General features: G+C 42.9%; 1 protein-coding gene across 12 annotated transcripts in view; it reads right to left on the bottom strand.

Moving 5' to 3' along the window:
- The window catches only part of Inpp4b (inositol polyphosphate-4-phosphatase type II B), a 757,204-nt gene that overhangs the window by 318,542 nt on the left and 418,060 nt on the right, over positions 1–20,602 (bottom strand). The window lies entirely within an intron of this gene.

Raw genomic sequence — 20,602 nt, 5'->3', positions numbered from 1 at the left:
AAAATTAGAAGAAAAATCACAGTAGCTTGAAAAGTCCTTTTACTTAACTTTAAAAGACACAGAGAAAATCACCAAAGCCCTACATTTTTGCCCCAAGCTATTGTCCTGATGGGAGGCAACAGCTAAGGGTGTTGGAGACACTATCTGAAATTACCAGGTGCTAGCAAGAACGATCACAAAACACACAACGAAACCCAATTTAAGAGTTGATTGAGGGGGAGAAAGATACATGCGCAGCACTGAGGAAATGGTACAGGAAGAGATCCTGAAGTGGGCATGTCCAGCTTGTAAAGGCTGCCTAGCACATGCGCATAGAGACTTATGTAGTTGCTTATGTAGATCACATGACCACACTGCACTAGGTCACCTAGGGCTTGAGGGCCCTGGGTGGCTGTGTAAGTTGCTTGAGGACTTGATGGCATGGCCCTGGAATCAGGAAGTGCCAGCGCTTGGGTGCTCAGACAGTTTGCCAAAGCGCTGGGTGATGGAAAGGGTAACTCTTACTTGTTTCCACTCACGCAGTGTTCTCCTGATCAGCCTGGATTTTATTAGGATGAGAAAACTGCAAAACAAGCTGAAAAAAAGTTAGGTGACAAAACACAGCGACGCTCTCAGCACAGCATCCTGCTCTCGCGTCGCGTATCCAACGGGAAGTGGGCGTCTAGGAAGAAAGCTGGATGGGACCTGCTCTGCTGGAACTCACAGCCGTGGACTCTGGCATTCCTACAGCAAGAACCTATAAGTGGGGTCCTGAGATCTGGTTCAGATGATTACAGAAAGGAAGCTCCTACACCCTGAGACATATATTAAGCCCTTCTATGTCCCCAGGACAGACAGCCATGTCACTAACAAGCAGTTACCTAGAAAGCAACAATAATCCCACAAAGGCAACACTCCCAAGACTCCCAAAGGGGTCTTGTCTGTCCCCTTTGCTTACTTCCAGCCTCTCCATACAAGAAAAAGAAGGGGAAGAAAGAGTCCAGAAGTCAGCTACCAAATTTTCCCCTGCAGGGGAAGAAGCAATGAGAAAGATAAGCCAAGGCGTCCTCAGAAATAAAAAAGCCTGTAATGGTGAAATTTCTACATAAGAAACGATCCTGGAGTTTTCAACTAGGCAGAATGTGAGTTGTGAACAGTGACTTGAAAGTTGTCTAATCTGCCTAGGATGTTGCTAAGGGATCTGTTACCCAGCTGGGAAGACGAATTTGACATAACACAACAGGGGGGCAAGGACTGGTGAAAACTAGAACCATTTCATGTGTGTTTCCCACTGAGCCTAGCCCTCTCACTCTGCTAGACAGACACGGATGCAAAAATCAACGGAGACCACGGGGGAGGAAGAGCGGGTATTAGCAGAGAAGAAAGACTACTATTTATGTTCTCCGCAGAGATGATTTACCACCGTGAGAACAGCCCATCAGCGCTAGGTGTAAGAAATACAAAGAAAACGGTCTGCAGCATTTCTTGCCGAAGCCCCTGCCGTTTTCAGGTGCCTGCTTTCACACTTGGAAGTGGGCAGTGTTGAATAATCTAGAGAGGGTCACACTTGACACCACAAGAACATTTCTTTCAAGCATGAGCTACATCAATTAAATGTGTATTCACAACATCAGTCATTCCCAGAGCCGCTGAGTATAACGCATGTTCCTGCAAAAGCAGCCAAGATCCATAAAACCACAAAATACTGTTCTCAATCATATATCATGATTTCTTTAAAAAAATACAATTTTCAGTGGTTTAATGCATGCCAAAATAATCAATTATTTTTCCTCACTCATGGTAACTTCAAATAACCTAGGGATCATCTTGATCAGATGAATTGAGCCTACAATGACCTCAAACTGGCAATAATTTTTGAAAGTGTTTTCCCACCACCAGAAAAAATAACAGCTATAAAATTGCCATAAATATTAAAAATAAATACTACTAGAAGCAACTATCTCTGCTTTTAAACTCCTATGATTAAGTTTCAGAACAAGGACAGCTACAGTAGGTCATATAATTGAGAAGTAAGAGAGAAGGTGAAGCTTAATTATACATGTGACTGTTAGTTTATGTGAGGAAACTGCCACTCTGTAATCTATGTGCAGTTTACCACACTGCTTGATACAGTGAAAATAAAAGAATCCAGTGTGTGTTCAAATCAATTCAACAGATTTTTAAAGCATTCTAGAATACTAATACATTTTATAGAGGATTTATCAAAACTCACAATGGCAAAAAATCAACAAGATAATAGAAACTTGTAGGTGTCACCATAAACAAGAAGATAGGTAACAAGCCAATATTTTTACAGGCTACAAGCAAGTCCCTCTTGCTCTGACGCTCAAAAATGGTTAAAGAATAAAAGATTAAAAAGGAAAGGATTGAGCTGGAAAAAGGACAAAGAGGGAGAACAAAGAAGAGATACCTTGAAAGAGGGAGCCATTATGGAGTTAGCAAGAAGCCAAGCACTAGGGAAGTTTCCAGAAATCCACAAGGATGATGCCAGCTAATATCCTAAACAACAGTGGAGAGGGTTCTCAAACTGCCTTTCCCCTGTAATCAAAATGATGACTACCTTGTCATCATAGAACCTTCATCCAACCACTGATGGAAGCAGATGCAGAGATCCACAGCTAAGCACTGGGTCAAATTCCTGGAGTACAGCTATGGAGAGGGAGGAACTGTGAGGTAACATGTTGCAGGGACTTCTCTGAGAGGCCACTAGCTGCACCTTCTTCCGACAGAAAGAGAAACACAGACTGTTCTCCTGGGACTCAAGTGAGCATTTTAGTGCACCCGGGCCGCATGACTGCTTGAGTTCATATACGAGTTTTAATTTTCTGGGATAATTTGGGTCTATGAAAGGACACAAAAATAGATATGAAGGAAAATAATTCCCTCTGGTGCCTTAAGATTGGCTATAAACATTAACTCTGACTCATAAATTGGTGTGTAAAAACAAGAGAGATTTCTATCTTTTTAGTCATTAAATGTACATATATATATATGTATGTGTGTGTGTGTGTGTGTATGTATGTGTATATAATATATAATTTGACTTTTGACTGCATGTATGTCTGAGAACATTTGTGGACAGTGCCCACAGCAGCCAGAAGCGGGTATCATATTTTCTCTGGGACTGGCGTTACGAATGATTTTGAAAATTGGAAATTTGGAAATTTACCCTGGGTCCTTCAGATGAGCAGCTAGTGCTCTTCAGCATGAAGTCATCGACTACAAGCCTTGGTCGTTGAATTTAAATCCAAAGCATCAAGGAAATACAAAATTAAAAAGAAAAAAATGTTTTAAAGACAAAATCTTACGTTTACTGTCCCCAGTCTCACGTTTCTCCTGCTTAGCCTCCTGGATACTGGGTTATAGGTATACCACCATTGCTTGCCAAAATTTAAATATTAACTGATCCATTGTGTTGGAAATATTTACAACTAACAAGGTCAAATAATTGGCTCAGCATAATTTTATAAATGTTATGAAGAGTCAACAATTCGCTATAGGAGACACTAGAGAATCACACTTAGAAACAACCAATATGGGCAGGGCTAGAGAGATGGCTCAGTAGATAAGAACACATATACACATATTGCTCTTGCAGGGGATCCAAGTTCAGGTCTCACACCAGGCCATTTACAACTGCCAGTAATTCCAGCTCCAGAGCAGCCAACGCCTCCCTAGGCACAGCACCCATTTTTTATTTATCCACACTCACACACAGCACACAAATAAAATTGAAACTAAAAATAAAATCCTAAAAAGAAAATGAACATTATGCACTTTGGTTGTTTGAAGGATTGAATTGGGAAGAACCTCTTTACATAATTACCTGCTGTGCTACTTACTTTTTTTTATTGATTCGATATAATCTACGGTCATCTAAGAAGAGGTAAATGATAAAGTACCAATATCATATTGTCCTGTAGACAAGCCTACCAGGCATTTTTTTGATTAGTGATTGATGTGCAAGGTACCAGCTCACTGTGGGGGGTACTACTCCTAGAGAGGTGGTCCTGGGTGCTTATAAAAAAAAATCACGTGATAAAGGCAGGAGAAGCAAGCCAGTCAGTAGCATTCCTCTGTAGCCTCTGCTTCAGTTCCTGACTTCCTTCGTGATGAAGTATAAGCTGTAAACTGAAACTCTCTTTCTCAAGTTGGCTTTGATCATGGTGTTTATGACAGCAACCAAAAAGCCACCAACACACACGTCAGGAGTTAATGTCCTCAATTGATGCCGCACTCCCGTAGTTTGTGATGCTCAGCTCTGCTCTGTGGACAACACTGATAGCTATGGTGGGGGTTAGAAACGCAGGACCATTCACTTTTTCTGAGGGTCAGAGAGCTTTGGAGACAGGCCTAACTGCACCTCCTAACTCAGGAGGTGGCTGCCTGGCCCTTTTTGAAGTTAAGATAAGCTCAGTGCTATCACGACAGGTGGTCAGGATATGCAAATGTGCTTCTGCTCCTTTCTTCTTCCTTCCTTCCTTCCTTCCTTCCTTCCTTCCTTCCTTCCTTCCTTTCTTTCTTTCTTTCTTTATTTATTAAAGATTTCTGCCTCCTCCCCGCCACCGCCTCCCATTTCCCTCCCCCTCCCCCAATCAAGTTCCCCTCCCTCATCAGCCCAAAGAGCAATCAGGGTTCCCTGACCTGTGGGAAGTCCAAGGACCACCCACCTCCATCCAGGTCTAGTAAGGTGAGCATCCAAACTACCTAGGCTCCCCCAAAGCCAGTACATGCAGTAGGATCAAAAACCCATTGCCATTGTTCTTGAGTTCTCAATAGTCCTCATTGTCCTCTATGTTCAGCGAGTCTGTTTTTATCCCATGCTTTTTCAGACCCAGGCCAGCTGGCCTTGGTGAGTTCCCAATAGATCATCCCCATTGTCTCAGTGCTCCTTTCTTTTGTAACTATAAAGTCACCTGGGGAAGAGCTGTCTTCAAGGTACGTGACCCAGTATATGTGACTTGGGCATCTCGCTACCTAGGCAACAGAATGCTTATCATGGGAAGTCTCAGAGTTGACCCTGTGAGTTAATCTTTTGTATCATGCTAATGAAGCCTTTTGTTGCCTTCTCCCCTAGTTTACTTTGGGTATAAAAGCTGTGGAAAAATAAACACAAGTGATTTTCAGGATCTGAGTAATCCCTGAAACTCCCTCCTGATACTATCTTATATTTTCTGTCTTATTATTTTATGTCCAATGCCCCTACACTGGTAAGAGGCGATTTTGTTGATGCTGGTCCTCAGCAGACTACTACCTGAAATTCCCAGCAAAATTTTAAAACATGTTTGTTACAATTATTATAATTATCAGTAATATATCTATGACATGCTTCTACTTTCAGAGAAAACGCTGATTGCATAACTAATAACCTCCCTCACGTTTTCCTCTAGAATCTCTGAAGATCATTTTCTCTGCACAAACCTTCTGCCAAAGCTTCCCGTCCTCCCTTCCACAAATTACATTAATTTTTGTTGTATGGGAAAATGGTCATGAATATTTGGAATGCTTCCAATATTTTTTGTCTATCATTCATTTTGAATTGAATAGGTAGACATACAAAAGAGGAGGTGTGTGCGCGTGCGCATGTGCATGTGTGTGCATGCACACATCTGTAATTAGAGGACCTTCTTATTTGACCTCAGGAGGTAAACAGAAGATGGACGAATGACTTGTCTTTACGGAGCACTGACTTGAAAATGCCCCCAACTTCTAACCCAGTTTTTACCTACTAGATGTTATCAGATATTATAGAAGAATAATAAAGACAATTACATGAGTAGAGTCACTGGTATGTCAGGAACTCTCCCAGGGCTCGTGTGACTTATTATTTATTACTTACAGCAGATGAAAGCATCTCATTGCTGCCCACATCTCAAAACTGAAGAAGTAGTGATGTCAAGTTTGCCCAAGGTCACAGGATCAGAACTCTGGAGTCAAGACTCAAAGTTACATTTGCTTCATCCCAGGCATTGTATTAACATCAGTTATGACACAGAAGTCACCAGCCATGATGAATCACATCAAGGGTGCCAGGCTCAAAGCTGAAAATGTGCCCTATGATATGGCTCTGCCACTACAGTTGGCTGGACACCGCACCCTGCAACGATGGTATATATAGTTTGTGAATCTGGGTGAGTTCTAGCCTGTTCTCAGAGACAGACGGACTATGATTTCTCTTATAAGGTTAATTTTTGGCTAATGACATTAAACTCCTGGAAAGGTGAGCTGGAAGTATTATGTGCCAGGCTTCGATAGTGAACAAATAAAAGGCCTACTAAGTGTTGCACTTTCAACCTCTCTGTACTGAGATAGTCACAAATACAAAAGCTCACTTTTCACTGACATGGCCGATGTAGTTAGTGAAGTACCTGAGATTAAACAACAGGAGTTGTCTGCAAATCTAAGACAGCTCTCTAAAACAAAGTCAGTCCCTTTATTACTGTGATGAACACAGATTATTATTTTCTTATATGTGTCTTAAAGCTCAACACATCAAGTAAATATAATAAATGGTTTGGTGTCAAGTAATGACTCTTTTCCTCTGGTTTTCAAATATTGTGCTAAAATCTGTCGTCTCCACATTCTACTAGGGAGACATGTCAAAGCTTACACTAAGCAAAACAAATATATGCTATATATATTTATTATATATAAATATGTTTATCAGCCAAAAAATAAAATACAAACCAACACATAATTTTTTAAAAATGTGAATACGTTGTCTTCAAAACCAAGCAATAATTTTTTTATTTCTAACATTCAGTGTGTATTTTTGCTTATAGTATGCTTAGTCCTGTAGTCATGAAATATTAGCAATAGTGTCTGTCTTGGTCAGGGTTTCTATTGCTGTGAAGAGACACTATTACCATAGCAACCTTTATAAAGGAAAACATTTCATTGGGGCTGGCTTACAATTTCAGAGGTTGAGTACATTATCATCAAGGCAGGAAGCAAGACAGCATGCAGGCAGACATAGTGCTGGAGAGGTAGTTGAGAGTTCTACATCCGGATCCACAGGAAACAGAAAGTGAACTGTTCCCATAATGGGTGTAACTTGAGCATATGAGACCTCAAACCTACCCCCACAGTGATGCACTTCTTCCAGCAAGGCTATACCTCTAATAGTGCCACTTCCAATGGACTGAGCATTCAAACACATGGGTCTATGGGAGCAATTCCTACTCAAACCACCACGGTGTCTTTCCCCTTGTAATATGTGTGACAACTGAAATCTACATAAAACATCACTATTATCAAGAAAAGCAACTGAGCAAATTCTTTGTTCTTTCAAAAGATATATAATACTAAGGATGTTGGAGCAAGAAATCATACAAAGAGTGCTGTAAAGGCATGCCATCCAGCTGGGACTGTGCACAAGAAACAGAATTTTACTCGGTGGGAATTGCTAAGACGCATTTTGTGCAAACAGTACAGAAATAGAAAAGAGTGGCTGAAAGAAGAAGAATGGAGAGGTGTGTCCCCAGGGGGGACACAGAGGCAGCAACAGGTGCTGCGTGTGGAAAGAGACGTATGTGCTGGGGTGGAGCTCTTGGAAATTTCTCCAAAAACAACGGGAAAGATTCCCCTGACAATATTTCCACAATGAAAAAACTAAAACCTTAGGTCCGGCTCAGAATGACTCCACTGTTCCTTCAGCCACAGGTCTAGAAGACTTAGGAGAGAACTCTGTGATACACCAGTAGGCACGTGATAGTAGCTTAAACAATGGTAGCGATTAGGAAGTTAAAGGGTTAAAAGTGCAAACACCTGGTCAATGCTGAAACCTATTTATTAACCCCCAGTGTCTATCTTTATGATAGTTCCCAGCCTGGGACTTTGTCCAGTAGTTGCTTTGAAACCCCACCCTCCTCCCATCCTGAGGTGCAGTGACCAGCGCACTTAGTCCCCGTGGTGCAGCACCACCTTTCTTTAAAGCGAAGGGCACTAATAATAAAAGGGAGTTCAGACTTACTGATCTTCAAACCGTAAGATCTGTATAACAGAATTCTATGCACTGGAAGAGTGGGGGGGGGGGGGGGAAGGGAGGGAGGGAGGAAGGGAGGGAGGGAGGGGAAGAAAGAAAAAAGAAAACGTAGGACTAAGACAGGCAGAGAATAGAACCTGCCATACGTCCTGCCACAGAAACTTTTAAGAAAAGGAAAGCAGGACGGAAGTGATCACCAGGCAGGCCTCCCTCACTAAGGCATTTCTAATGTGGCTTCTGACCTCTGCTGGGAATGTATGCCTCAGAGGGAGCCAGTTTTCAAGAATAAAGAGTAGAGTTGATGGGAACTGCCCATGATGCTTAGGAGCGCTCCCTCTCCTCTCCTCTCCTCTCCTCTCCTCTCCTCTCCTCTCCTCTCCTCTCCTCTCCTCTCCTCTCCTCTCCTCTCCTCTCCTCTCCTCTCCTCTCCTCTCCTCTCCTCTCCTCTCCTCTCTCTCTCTCTCTCTCTCTCTCTCTCTCTCTCTCTCTCTCTCTCTCTCTCTCTCTCTCTCTCTCTCTCCAGGGGGAGCCAGTGAGCTCAGTATGGGGCCAGAAGGAACAAACCTGGTGTGTCCACTTCCGCACCCTTCTTGATGCCTCCACACAGAACCTCCTAATTGTTTGCTTAGTTTTGCACACCGTGAACCAAAAATTTAGCTTCTGCTCCACCTACCAAATACACAAATGCAGGTATACACACAAGTAAGGGCTTCTGGACATGAAACAGAAACAGTTTTAAACTGAGCCATCTCTTTTCTTTGCCTGCAGGACTCTCTCCCAATAGCTGCTCTCACCAGGACGGTTCTGCATGTCTGACTCTGCGTTTGTAGTAGCAGGGAAACTAGGCTGACTGAAGGGCCAAGGCCCACGTGTGCCGTGACTTCTGTCTCTGCATCTGCATCTAACAGATTGGTGCCCTTTCTTAGAGTCACAGGTGAGAATAGGAGGAGAATTAGCAACTTTTGACCTTTTAAAGTTCTGAAAACCTGAGACAGTACGTCTCAAATACTTAGCAATGAACATATTTGTTTGTGAAATGATTGGAGTTGTTCTCACTGAGGCTTAAAATATATAAGGAAAAGCATGCGTGTGGGAAAATCATCACATAAATGCACCATGAGTTTGATTAGCATCGTGCTTACTGTAAGAGCCCAGAGCCCAGGCTCTGAGGCTGAGCAGCTCTTCAGACCTCAGCTAGCTTCATGATGCTGGGGCGGGTTATTTATTTCTCTGCCTCTGCCTCAGTCTCATCTAGAAAATGAAGACGGCCAAAGGTGTCTCTCCCCTGCTGAGATATTAGGAAGGTTAAGTGGACAAATGGGCCAGAGAACACCAGACGACTTGATATCCCATCATGCCTCTGTTTAGTGGTCTGTGATAGAGCACAGTGTGAGAAAGGTTTGCTATTATGGTCATTAGCACGAGGATGGTTACATATTTAAATAGACATTGCTGGGCATGGCGGGAAATGCCTGTAGTTCCAGCTACTAGCTACATGTGAGGCTGAAGTTGAAGTTCAAGGGAGGCTTCCTTAAACTCATGAGTTTGAAACTGGCTTAGAAAATGTACTGAGAAGTGAGGGCGAAAGAAACAATAACACATGAACTCAGGCACACCGGACAAAGAGTCATTTGAAGAGTACTGTCTTTGATCACATTCCTGAATAAGAAGTTCTCTGTGGTTAGTGCTAAAAACAAACAGAAATGAAACAAAAACCATTCTAAGGTTGATTATACAATGAAGGTACAAACAAAGATTGCAGAGTGAGAGGCTTAGTGAGATGGCTGGGGGTAAAGACGCGTGCTGCCAAGCTGGATGCCCTTTGCTTAACCTGGGATGACATGATGGAAGGGGAGAACCAGGCCTGGCAAGTGGTCCCGTGACCTCGACATGTGCCACTCTGAACACTTGTCCTGCCCTCTTCGAATATGCGAATGCAATCATTGTTTTACTTACAGAATAGACAACCTCCAGGGAAAGCCGCAGTGATTGTATGTCAGACACAGAGGAAGAGGTTTAGCAGTGATGATCTCATTTCATCCTTATCCAAGTATCCAGCTATCCCTCCTTTTTCTGATTTGTAAAAGGAAATCTAGAGTCATTAAGTAACTGGCCCATGTTCACAGATCTAGACAGCAGAGCCTGGATATCAACCCCAAAGCACTGGCTTCCCAGTGAAGCCAGGCCATCGTTTGATGCAATGGTACATTCTCATGCGAACGGTAACTTTTTTGAAGGCTCTGGATTTACTAGGGAATCCCACCTAAGTGAATATTTTCAAAGACATGAAATATAGAAGTTGATTTGTAAATAAAATGAGGCGCTTTCCATACTGCAGTGTGACCGCCAAGTTGGTTCAAGCAAATGGGGCCTTTCCCACCACTGAATGCCATTTCTTTCATAGAGTGTGTTTATCATCTATACTTGGTATCCTGGTCAGAAAAAAATTTTGTTGATCATGCTGTAACTAGGAAAAGATAGCTAGACAGCACAGATCTCCTTTTGTCTGCAGACGCCATAGCGACACTCTTCATGAAGAACAATCCCCCTCCAAAGCCATCATGGGAAATAGTTTTCCCACTTAGTATTCAAACGATCTAAAACCCTAGGTAGGGATACTATTACTTTTCATTTGGAAATTGACCCAAGGAGTGAATTGAAGCATAAATAATGCTGCATAAGAGAGTTTGCAAGTTGAGGTTTACAAAGTAAAATTTGGATAATTCTTCTAAAACATTTACTCAGAGATGCTAGCGCTGTCTTTTGGAATCCTATGGCTCACTACTCCAAGATTTATGGGAACTCGGCTGAGTTGCTCCAGTGGCCTACGACATGGGAACAGATGTGATCAACACAGACTAAGGTGACTGTCTCCACATGCTCACCCGCCTGCACCCAGTCCTTCCAGCTCTGCTTCCCATTCAGCCGCGATGCTTTCTTCATGCTCTTTAATTTCCCAGCTGTTCTATTCTATTATTATTATTCTCTGATACGTTGCATCCCGACTGCAGTTTTCCCTCCCTCTTCTCCACCCAGCTCTCCCAGTCACCCACCTTCTCCCCCACATCTTTCTTTTCTGTTTCCCTTCAAAAAAAGAGCAAGGGACAGAAACCAAACATGGCCTAACAAGATGCAATACTTGGCACATACCATCAAATCAAGGCTGGACGAGACAACTCAGTATATTCTCAGCTATTTCTTAAGGATTTCCCAAAAGGTCAGTGACCTAACCACTAAATTTAGTGTTTTTCTCTTCCCGAATCTCTGTAGACCTGGCAGCCTGTCCCTTTCTCTCCATCCTAAAGTTCTCTTCTACTTTGGTTTACACGGGTTCTACTTCAGTGCTCTTGTTTTTCTTAGCATGTTTCCTCATCTGCAGTGGAGTTTGATGGCCCCCAACTCCCAGCATGTTCCGAGGCTTTATTCTACATCTGAACTATTTTCTCAATCTTTTTCTTTTTGAAAGGTCTTTCATTTTCCATGAATCACTTCTGTAAGTCTGCTCCCTTATCTTTATCTGTTACTTAATCCAAAAATCTTTCAACTTGCCCCCTTTTTTATACATCACAGTTTAAAGGGGAAGAACAGACGCATGGGCACAGTCCTGGCCAATGAGACTCAAGCAAGGGTGGGGAGAGTTGATGTCTGTGGTAGAGGTCGAGTGCATGAAATCCTCTCTTTGTGACCTCCTAGGTTAGATAAACAAACACACAGCCCTAGACGGGCAGCACCTGCCTTGCGATCATGCAAGGGGAGGGATGAGGGACTGGAGGTCAAGGAGATCGAGGAGAGACTGGGAAGAGGACTGGGAAGAGGATTCTGAGCTTCTGATGCTAATATCACATGCCCAGCAAAACGCATCTGCAATGGCCACATGTGACCTTTGCTCTGTGCGTGCGTGCGTGTGTGCGTGTGCGTGTGCGTGTGCGTGTGTGTGTGTGTATAGGGTAGAGTCCTAATCACTTATGCAACTGTTGGACAAGTGTTTCTAGAAAACAAGGCCTGTCTTGTTGCTGTCTCTTCATTTTCTGTGTCTGCTTAAGAGTTTTCCCACGTGGATTTTCCATCTGTACCAAATTAATCATAATGAAAATCAGTTTGATAGAAAGGAGCCACATATATGTGGCATCTTTATACTTAATACAAAGCAGCATTGTATATAGAATAATAAAGGAACTTACAAACTGTGATGCAGCTAAACCCTAATGCAGAAATACAGCCTCTAGAAAGACCCTCCCAGGATGTGGATCTGGACTGTGTAACTCTTGGCCCACATTTCCCTGATTTTATCCTGACATCAGCTCCCTGGGATAAGATCTCTTGATCACTTGATAACACCTCTGAGGTCCTCTCACATGTCACTTAGCTCATCTATGCCTAAGCCTTGCTTCTGTCACTCAGCAGTGGCATCCCTGATACTAAGGGGGTGGGCATCAGTGATACTAAGTTGCATCGCTGTCCTTGCTACACAGTGACATAAGGCAGGTTTATCACAGTGGAAATGAGTGGTCTAAGGGTAACCAGGGCAGTAAGCATATGCACTGAGATCTACTGGCTTCTGGAGAATCCAGCATTGTCCAAGGCATTAGAATAAACATCCTCAGCATCTTCAAATCCTGAGACCCCCTTTCTTCCTCAGGAGGCTCAGCATAGAGGCAGATCCTGTCTATGCACACAGGATTGGTTATCCCTAGCAATGAACAAATTGAAAGCCACCTTCAAAGTGAAAGACCAGTAAGATTGGGTACACTTTAACCCTGTTGCTGAGACACTTCCTGTTGCTAGGTGGGTTCACCTTCAGAATTGAACTCTGATCGCGAATAATAATAACCCTGAGCAAATCAAATTTGGTTTCCAGCTCTACAGACTGAAACAATGGGGAGACCATGGGAATCAAATGTGATACTGTATGTACAAATTATTTCTAATCTGTCATGTTCTGTGTCAGTTATTTGATCTTTACTTTTTGTTAAGGTCCAAGCAGAATGAAGGGTGAAGTACCTATACAGCAGTAAAATAATTTACCTCCCCTTTAATCTACCACTCTTTAATTACTGCCGCTTGTACACGGTCCAATCTGTTATTAATAATGGCATTTATGCCTGCCTTTTATTGGTCTTTGGTGCTTCTGGCAGTCTAACTAGTTCATCTGTAGGGGTGCAGAAGGGGAGGGGCAGACTTTATGAATATCTGGGAGATGGTGATGTTCTCAGATGTTGCTTCCTATAATCTAATATAGTTAGCCATTCTTGAACTTCTAGAGACTGAGTTATAGAAGAACTGTTCAGCTAATCTTTCCCTTTCTAACACTGTTTTTAAAGAAGAGAAAGCCTGCAGGAAGCAAGGCAATTATTTTCTCACTGCTTTTACTATCTACCAAGTCCAAGGTCAAAGAACCCTGTAAAGACCTTTGATTTCATGCCATATGAATGATATCTCAAATATCAAACTGATGGTGACTGGACAGAAAGATGGACAGGATGACTTTCTTGTCAGTACAGCAAGTATGAAAAGGATTTGTTTGTCTCTCATTCTTTCTCAAAAGTCACTTCAGGAGATAGACCATAGACACACTGTCCATTACAATGGGACAGAAATGAGAACACAGAATCAAGATGGCTTGGTCCCAGTGGCAGGCACACGTGGGCAGGACTGTGTTCAATCTTCACACTTTACAGCTTTCTTCCCCTTCTGAAACAGCAGGACTTGGGAAATGATTGTCGCTATATCAAAAGGCAGAGTATAGGAGCAATTTTTTTTTAAGATATAGAAAAATGGGGTTTTGTTCATTATTCTTCACATGTGCCAAAGTGCCCCAGTCCTGGTGCATTTTACAGACCTGGACCAGCCATAAGTCACCCAACACCCAGCCCTGGAGCATCATACAGACCTGGACCAGACACGGGTCACCCAACACCCAGCCCTGGAGCATCTTATAGGACCAGACACAGGTCACCCAACAAGAACAAGAGCCCCGAATCATCTTACAGACCTGGACCAGCCACAGGTCACCCAACAAGAACAAGAGCCCTGGATCATCTTACAGACCTGGACCAGCCACAGGTCACCCAACAAGAACAAGAGCCCTGGATCATCTTACAGACCTGGACCAGCCACAGGTCATCCAAAAAGAGCCCAAATGAAGATACCAGACTAAAAGGCACAGAGCAAAGACTTGCTGTGTCTGCACCAGCAAATCATCTCTTAGACAGTGTCATTAAAAAAATAAACCTCTGAGTGCAAACCATGTAGCAGATGTGGCCAATGTTGGCATTCCCACTGCATTCTGATCTCCTAAAGCAGCTCTGTAGGAGTTTTACATTTTCCCGTTCATTGTCAGAGCAGGTATTGGAGCCTCCACGACAGAACAGTAGGCGCTGAGATCCCCCATCCACACAGCCTGTAGCAGATCTGAGCCCACAGCCACCGGTGCCTTTCTGGTTGTAAAGGAATCGATGCGGGGAGAAAGTGGTGTATCCTCTACCCAACTGTGACACGTTCTTGGTACAGCTTTTTGCTATGTATCTGCTTTCTCTCCACGCTGTTCAGACCTTGGTTCTTGCGGCCCCTGGTGGGGTTTCAAATGTTTCTTAATATAATCATCCATTTCAGTTTGGTATCATCTTTTCTCTGCTGCCTTCTTAGGCTGCCAGGAGAAGCAGCTGTGCAACCCTGTGTATGCTGAAGGCAGCAGCAGAGGGAGGCAGTGATGCTCCATCCAACGGGCATCCTCTGACTGTGGCCCACATTAGATGGAAAGGTTCTTTGCACAGATGAAGAACATTGTTAGGTTCTCAGTAACATTTCCTAGCATATCTTGGCGCCTTTTTTCAGGAATAAATGAACTTGAGCCTTGGATTTAAATTTAAAGCTGTACCTAACACCCCTGCCACATATACACATTCAACTCATGAATATTAGTGTATAGATTCATACCTAAAATTTGTGTCCATATGAACCAAAACTACAGACTAGAGTTTCTGAGATAAGGCCTCAGGTTGTTTGTTGCTCTGAGGCCTGAGAAAGCAGCCCTGTAAATTCCACTCCTTCTCAGCTCAAATCTGAGAATGACAAACCAGTGTACCAGCTTAAACAATTTCTTCAATCCTTCCTAAGCAGAAGCAAAATGAGGTTATAGTTGAATATAATACGCTTATCAATAGTTTATTCAAAAACTCAACTGACAATATAAAAAAATCAATATACCATATAAAAATAATAAGTTACATGTCTCATTAGATAAATCCCTAAGTCACCTTCCAAAAGCAAGTCTTTATCAGGGTTCAGAACTATGCCACAGTTAGTATGAAAGACTAATGTCAGTGCATACCCACACACGGAATTCCCTAGGACGTGGTACAAGAAGCCACTGCCCTCACAGCGTTTCGTGCCCTCCTCAATGAGCACACCTTAAAGACAGTTTGACTTCATGCATGATACTCACACAACCGAGATCATGACCAGGTGAGAACAAAATCTTTATGATGTGGAAACAGATGCCCCTTTACACTCATAGGCACGGGCCATCACCTTCTCCTGATCCACACGTGACCTTTCCATTCATTGAAACATAATTTTCACCTCCATTTAACCTAACCTGGCTGCAATTATCATTCCATTCAAAGGACTCCAAGAGCAGCCTCTGTTTCTTTAGACTTTCCTTTTGTTCCCACTGTGCTGTGTATATAAACTTACAGTGATTAAGAGCTATTCCTCGCCGGAGCAGCGAAAGCTTTTGAATAACTAACGGCTGCTCCTTTCAATACAGAAGAAATATTTTGGCAATGTTATCACATTTCAGTTTTGCAAAACCAAGCCTTAGTCGGTATCTAATACAAGACACATGTCCCACTGCCCACATTCAGGCCTCTTTAAGGGTTCACCAACCATCAAACAGCACGCTTACCAAACATCCGCCCACAGAGACAGCTGTGCCCAAAGGGTTGCAGTGGAGACAGATACGGCACTGATGGCTAGGCAGACAATACGGGGCTAATCCACCAGGCATGTGTCAACAGCTGAAGAAACCTTGAAGATAAGAGGAGCAGGCCAAAAGTCCAGAGCGGAGGAAAAATAAGACGGACTGGAAGCCAGCTCTTCAGCCCAGGGCTCCCGCTTCCCTCACAGACCTCACAGGTTGGTCGGGCGTCAGATGATTTAATTAGCAGGTACATGATGTGAGATCCACTCTGAATCATGAATGGATCATAGTTTACTGACTCTACTAGCACAAGGAGGCTTCATGATCGCTGACAGCCCAGGAGAACTTCCGAGAGTCTTCACCTGCTTCAGGAAGTGTGTGTGTGCGTGTGTGTGTGCGTGTGTGTGTGCGTGTGTGTGTGCGTGTGTGTGTGTGTGGGGGGGCGTTCTCGTCCTTCTCGACTCTGACCAGCCTTGGGGTATTTTCAGTGACAGATTTCGGTGCACTTGGGCTGCGTCTGATGACAAGTCCTCTTATCTTCACAGGCCCACACGGGCTAGCAAGCTCCACTAGTTCACAGTGGGCCGTTCTCTGTGTGTGGATGGGGTGAAGGTACCAGCATGACAGCCTTAATTATGGAAACCTCAGAATATGAAAACAGCATTCTTCACAGGACAATAGAAAAGACACCCTTCTCTTTAACTGGTTTCATTTATTTGTTTTTGTTTCAAGTAAAAAAATCTACTACCATGATTGTCTTATCCTGCTTTTATTTTATCTCATACTCTCTCTCTCACTTTTTAATTTACTTCCTTTCCTCCATTCTACCTATGGTATGGGTTCTCCTATATCTTTCTACACATTCATAGCTGTCACACACAATTACACATATATATGTAGTCACTTTTTATAATTAGCTATTTTAAAGGACATGATAGCCAGGTATGGCAACTCACACCAGTAACCCTAACACTTCGGAAGTGGAGACATGGGATCAGGAATTTGAGGCTAGTGTTAGCTGCACAGAAAATGTAAGGCCAGCCCTGCACTACTTTAGAATCTGCCTCAGAAAATAATACTGCTATTTAAATGGGGCTTCTAATGGCTTCTGCATCATCTTGATCCCAGACAGTCTTTCTGGCGCTTGCCCTTCCACAGCTCTAACACATGCCCTCCATCCTTCCTTCACAAAGGTTTCATGATGTCCTGTCGGGTGGCTGTACCTTAGTTTCCCCACAGTTCCCCGTGACTGTGAGGAGCTAGATTCATCACAGCATTTGCGTTACGAGCATTTGCATTTGCCCTCAAGTCTTGGGATTTTGATTCGATGGACTTGATAATAAGGAATAATATGGCTGAAGCAAATGCACGTGCACTTTTTATTTTAAAGGATACCAAAGATTACTTTTGGAAGATGAAAAACACATTCCATCAGCATTTTATATGGATACAGTTTTGTTGCAGCCCTCCCAAGATGGCCTGCAGAGTGTTTCAGTGTTATAACACACTGGCCGTCTACCTCTCCAAGTCTGTGTGTCTAACCAAAGACTATGGGAGTACTTTCCCGATCTACTTCTTTGAAGACCTTCTCATTAATTCATTGTCCAATTTTTACTAAAATTTTCACATAGCAATTTTCATATAATAGAGATTAAGCTCTTAGTTTCAAATTGCAATAATCCTCCATATCTATTTCTATCTCTCTTTTTATGCCATATAGTCTTACGTATAAATCTTAAATGAGCATCAAGTTATGAGTAGCCACACATGAATTCAGGAAATCTCCCTTGCCCCAGACTTCTGACACCACTCTCCTCCAGCATCCATGTAGTGATTTGAATGAGAATAGCCCCCATAGACTCACATGTTTGAATGCTTAGTCACCAGGGAGTATGACTGTTTAAGAGGGATTGTGAGGTATGGCCTTATTGGAGGAGGTCTATCATTGGGGACAAGCTTTGAGGTTTCAAAAAAATCCATCCAGGCCCAGTCTCTCTCGCTCTCCCTCCCCCTCCTCCTCCCTTTTCTCTTCTCCCTACCTCTCTTTCTCTCTCTGCCTGCTGAATGTGGATCCAGATATAAGTCTCAGCTGCTGCTCTAATGCCATGCCTGTCTGCTTCCCACCATGACTGTGGACTATCCATCTAAAACTGCAAACACCCCCAATTAAATGCTTTCTTTTATAAGGATCGCCGTAGGCATGCTGTTTCTTCACATCAATAGAACAGTAACTAAGACAGCCCATCACCAACCAATTATAGGCAGCTTAGCACATAAATGGTCTTTATTTATTACCAATAAATGGTCTCTATTTATTAAAGTCTTTTGAAGCTTCTTGGATTTCTATCAGATTAGTAGAGAAGGGTTAGCCCCTGCCTTCATATGTATAAGGAATTTCTTCATTGCTCAAGCTTTCCAGAAAAAGTTTGATAACATTAACTATAGCAGCCAGCCTGGTAGTGAGTGGATTTCCCTAGTTAATTATTTAAAAGATTTATTAGACCTTACTGGTAAATGTTTTTGTTATGTTCTTATAATCCATTTATCTGATAAGCAAAGACACATCATTAAATGTCTCATTTGCACCAAATTTTCTCCTTCAGTTACTAACAACACGGGCAAAGTTGACAGAGGAGGTGACACTGGGTTGCTCTAGTTTTCCTAAGATAACTTCACGTGGTTCAAGCAGATGCTTTCTTACCTAGGTCTCCTGTGGTCTATACTAGCCAATTTATAATTTTATGCCTTTATTTTAGTTGAAGTTTGGTGATAGGCTTACAAACATTCATTGGGTTTTGGCATTCAGCTTGACTAGCATTCACAAATAGACTTGGGAACTATTGTATTTTACCGTCATGTTGTTTATGTGCCAGCGATTTCTTGAACATTGCAGTAACCACTGGGCTTGGTTGAAAGAACACCTCATACCAGGGGATGTAGCTCGGTGGGAGAGTGTTTGCCTTACGTGGTGTGACCTTGTGTGACGTTAGGCATCGTTACCCCTTCAAAAAGAAAGAATGAAAGCGTGAGGGATGTGTGGTTCTACTCAAAGCTTGCCCTGACATCCTACTTCCTCGTGACGAGAGATGGAAAATATTTCTAAGGTCCCATGCAGGTTGTCTTCAAACCCGGCATGGGAAGGATGCATGACTCCACTCTAAGGACAGACAGGCTCAGTCTCTGAACTCCTGCAGCACCCTCAGCCTTCCTAACACTCTTTCATAACGATTAAATACAACAATAAAAAAATGCTTGCTACTCAAAAGTAGACAACGGTGAACAACTAAAACAACAGCCATTGCTGAATGCTGTGTGAACGTAGGGCAATGGTAGACACAGTTTGGACAATGCTCCCCTCCTCAAGTGATCACTAGCAATAAATGGATCACCTTCTTGAAACACACCAGGAAGTCGCCTCACCTCACCTAAGTGAAACACTTAGGTGCCAGGTGCTGCAACTTCCCAAGTTTCCCTCTGCCAGTTTGACAGTAGTAGGGTTCAGATACTTTGTTTTCATATTCTTAGTATTCCACCGTGGAGAGGCAGCCTTGCGCTATGCAGGTAACATTTATCTTAACTGGGGGAAATGACAGGATATCCAATCGATATCATTCCTTCTATTGTGGAAGTCCCAAACAGACAAAAAGCAGAATTAGAAACTAACAAGACCCTTTAGGAGATGATCGGGAATGGCACCGTGAGAGAGGTGGGAGCCACAGAGAGAACAGGAACAGGAGAGGGCTCGTAAAGTCATTACAGAGTAACTCAGAACACGACGTACTTGACACATACGCTGTGGAGAGGGGGACAAAGACAGAGGTGGGAATGCAGAGGTGTAGAAAGGCAAAGGCATAAATGTGGACAAGGGACTATCACCTTGATGACACTAAGAAGCAACCCGTATTACAGAAACCTTTCAGAAAACCCAGGATCACATCCAACAAAATAGAATAGCAATCTAGGGATTGCTAGGGACCCTTTCTAGACTCTTCCGCGAAAGCATTAAACATGAATATAATACAGCAATTGTAGTTATTCGTACCAACTCAGTGAAATCAAGATTTCCAAGAGTTATCAGCACATCGGGGTCACTGTGGTGCTGGTCATAATAGCAGCCAGGGAGAAACAGACCATATTTATCAGGAAATGGATAAAGACACAGTGATCAATACATGTGGCAGAATATCATTTAGCCTCAAGAAAACAGGAAAGTCCACCCTAGGAGACATGGATGAACCTTGAGAACATTACGTTAAGTGATAGGTGCTCATTCATATGGACAAACACTGTACCTCTACTCTCTGAGGAGTTTAGGGCTGGCAAGCTCTCACCACCAGGGGGATAAACTGTGGTGCAGAGGACAAGGGCTGCAGTGATCAAGGACCTGCTAATGCCTGCTAGTTCCTAGGCATAACGTCTCATTTCTTCATGATGAAGAGTTTCTAGAGATTGCGTACACACTGAGACTGCAGTTTAAAGTGTCAGGTTACGCAGAGTCTTGTTAGAAGGGAGATCTTCAGTGTTCTTATTACAATTTCCAAAAAAGAAACACTAACCTTGAACTAAAAAAATAATAATCTCAGCTTTAAATTATAAGTATATCCTAAAGAAATTGTTAGGCCGCAGACTGAAAACAACCTTGCAGCACAGCCATTCACCAAGAGCATGTGTCTGTACAGTATACAAAGAACTCTCAG

The sequence above is a fragment of the Microtus pennsylvanicus genome, chromosome 6, assembly GCF_037038515.1.
Source record: "Microtus pennsylvanicus isolate mMicPen1 chromosome 6, mMicPen1.hap1, whole genome shotgun sequence".
NCBI lineage: Eukaryota > Metazoa > Chordata > Mammalia > Rodentia > Cricetidae > Microtus > Microtus pennsylvanicus.
The sequence above is the reverse complement of the archived record's forward strand: the minus strand, read 5'-3'. Positions and strand labels throughout refer to the sequence as shown.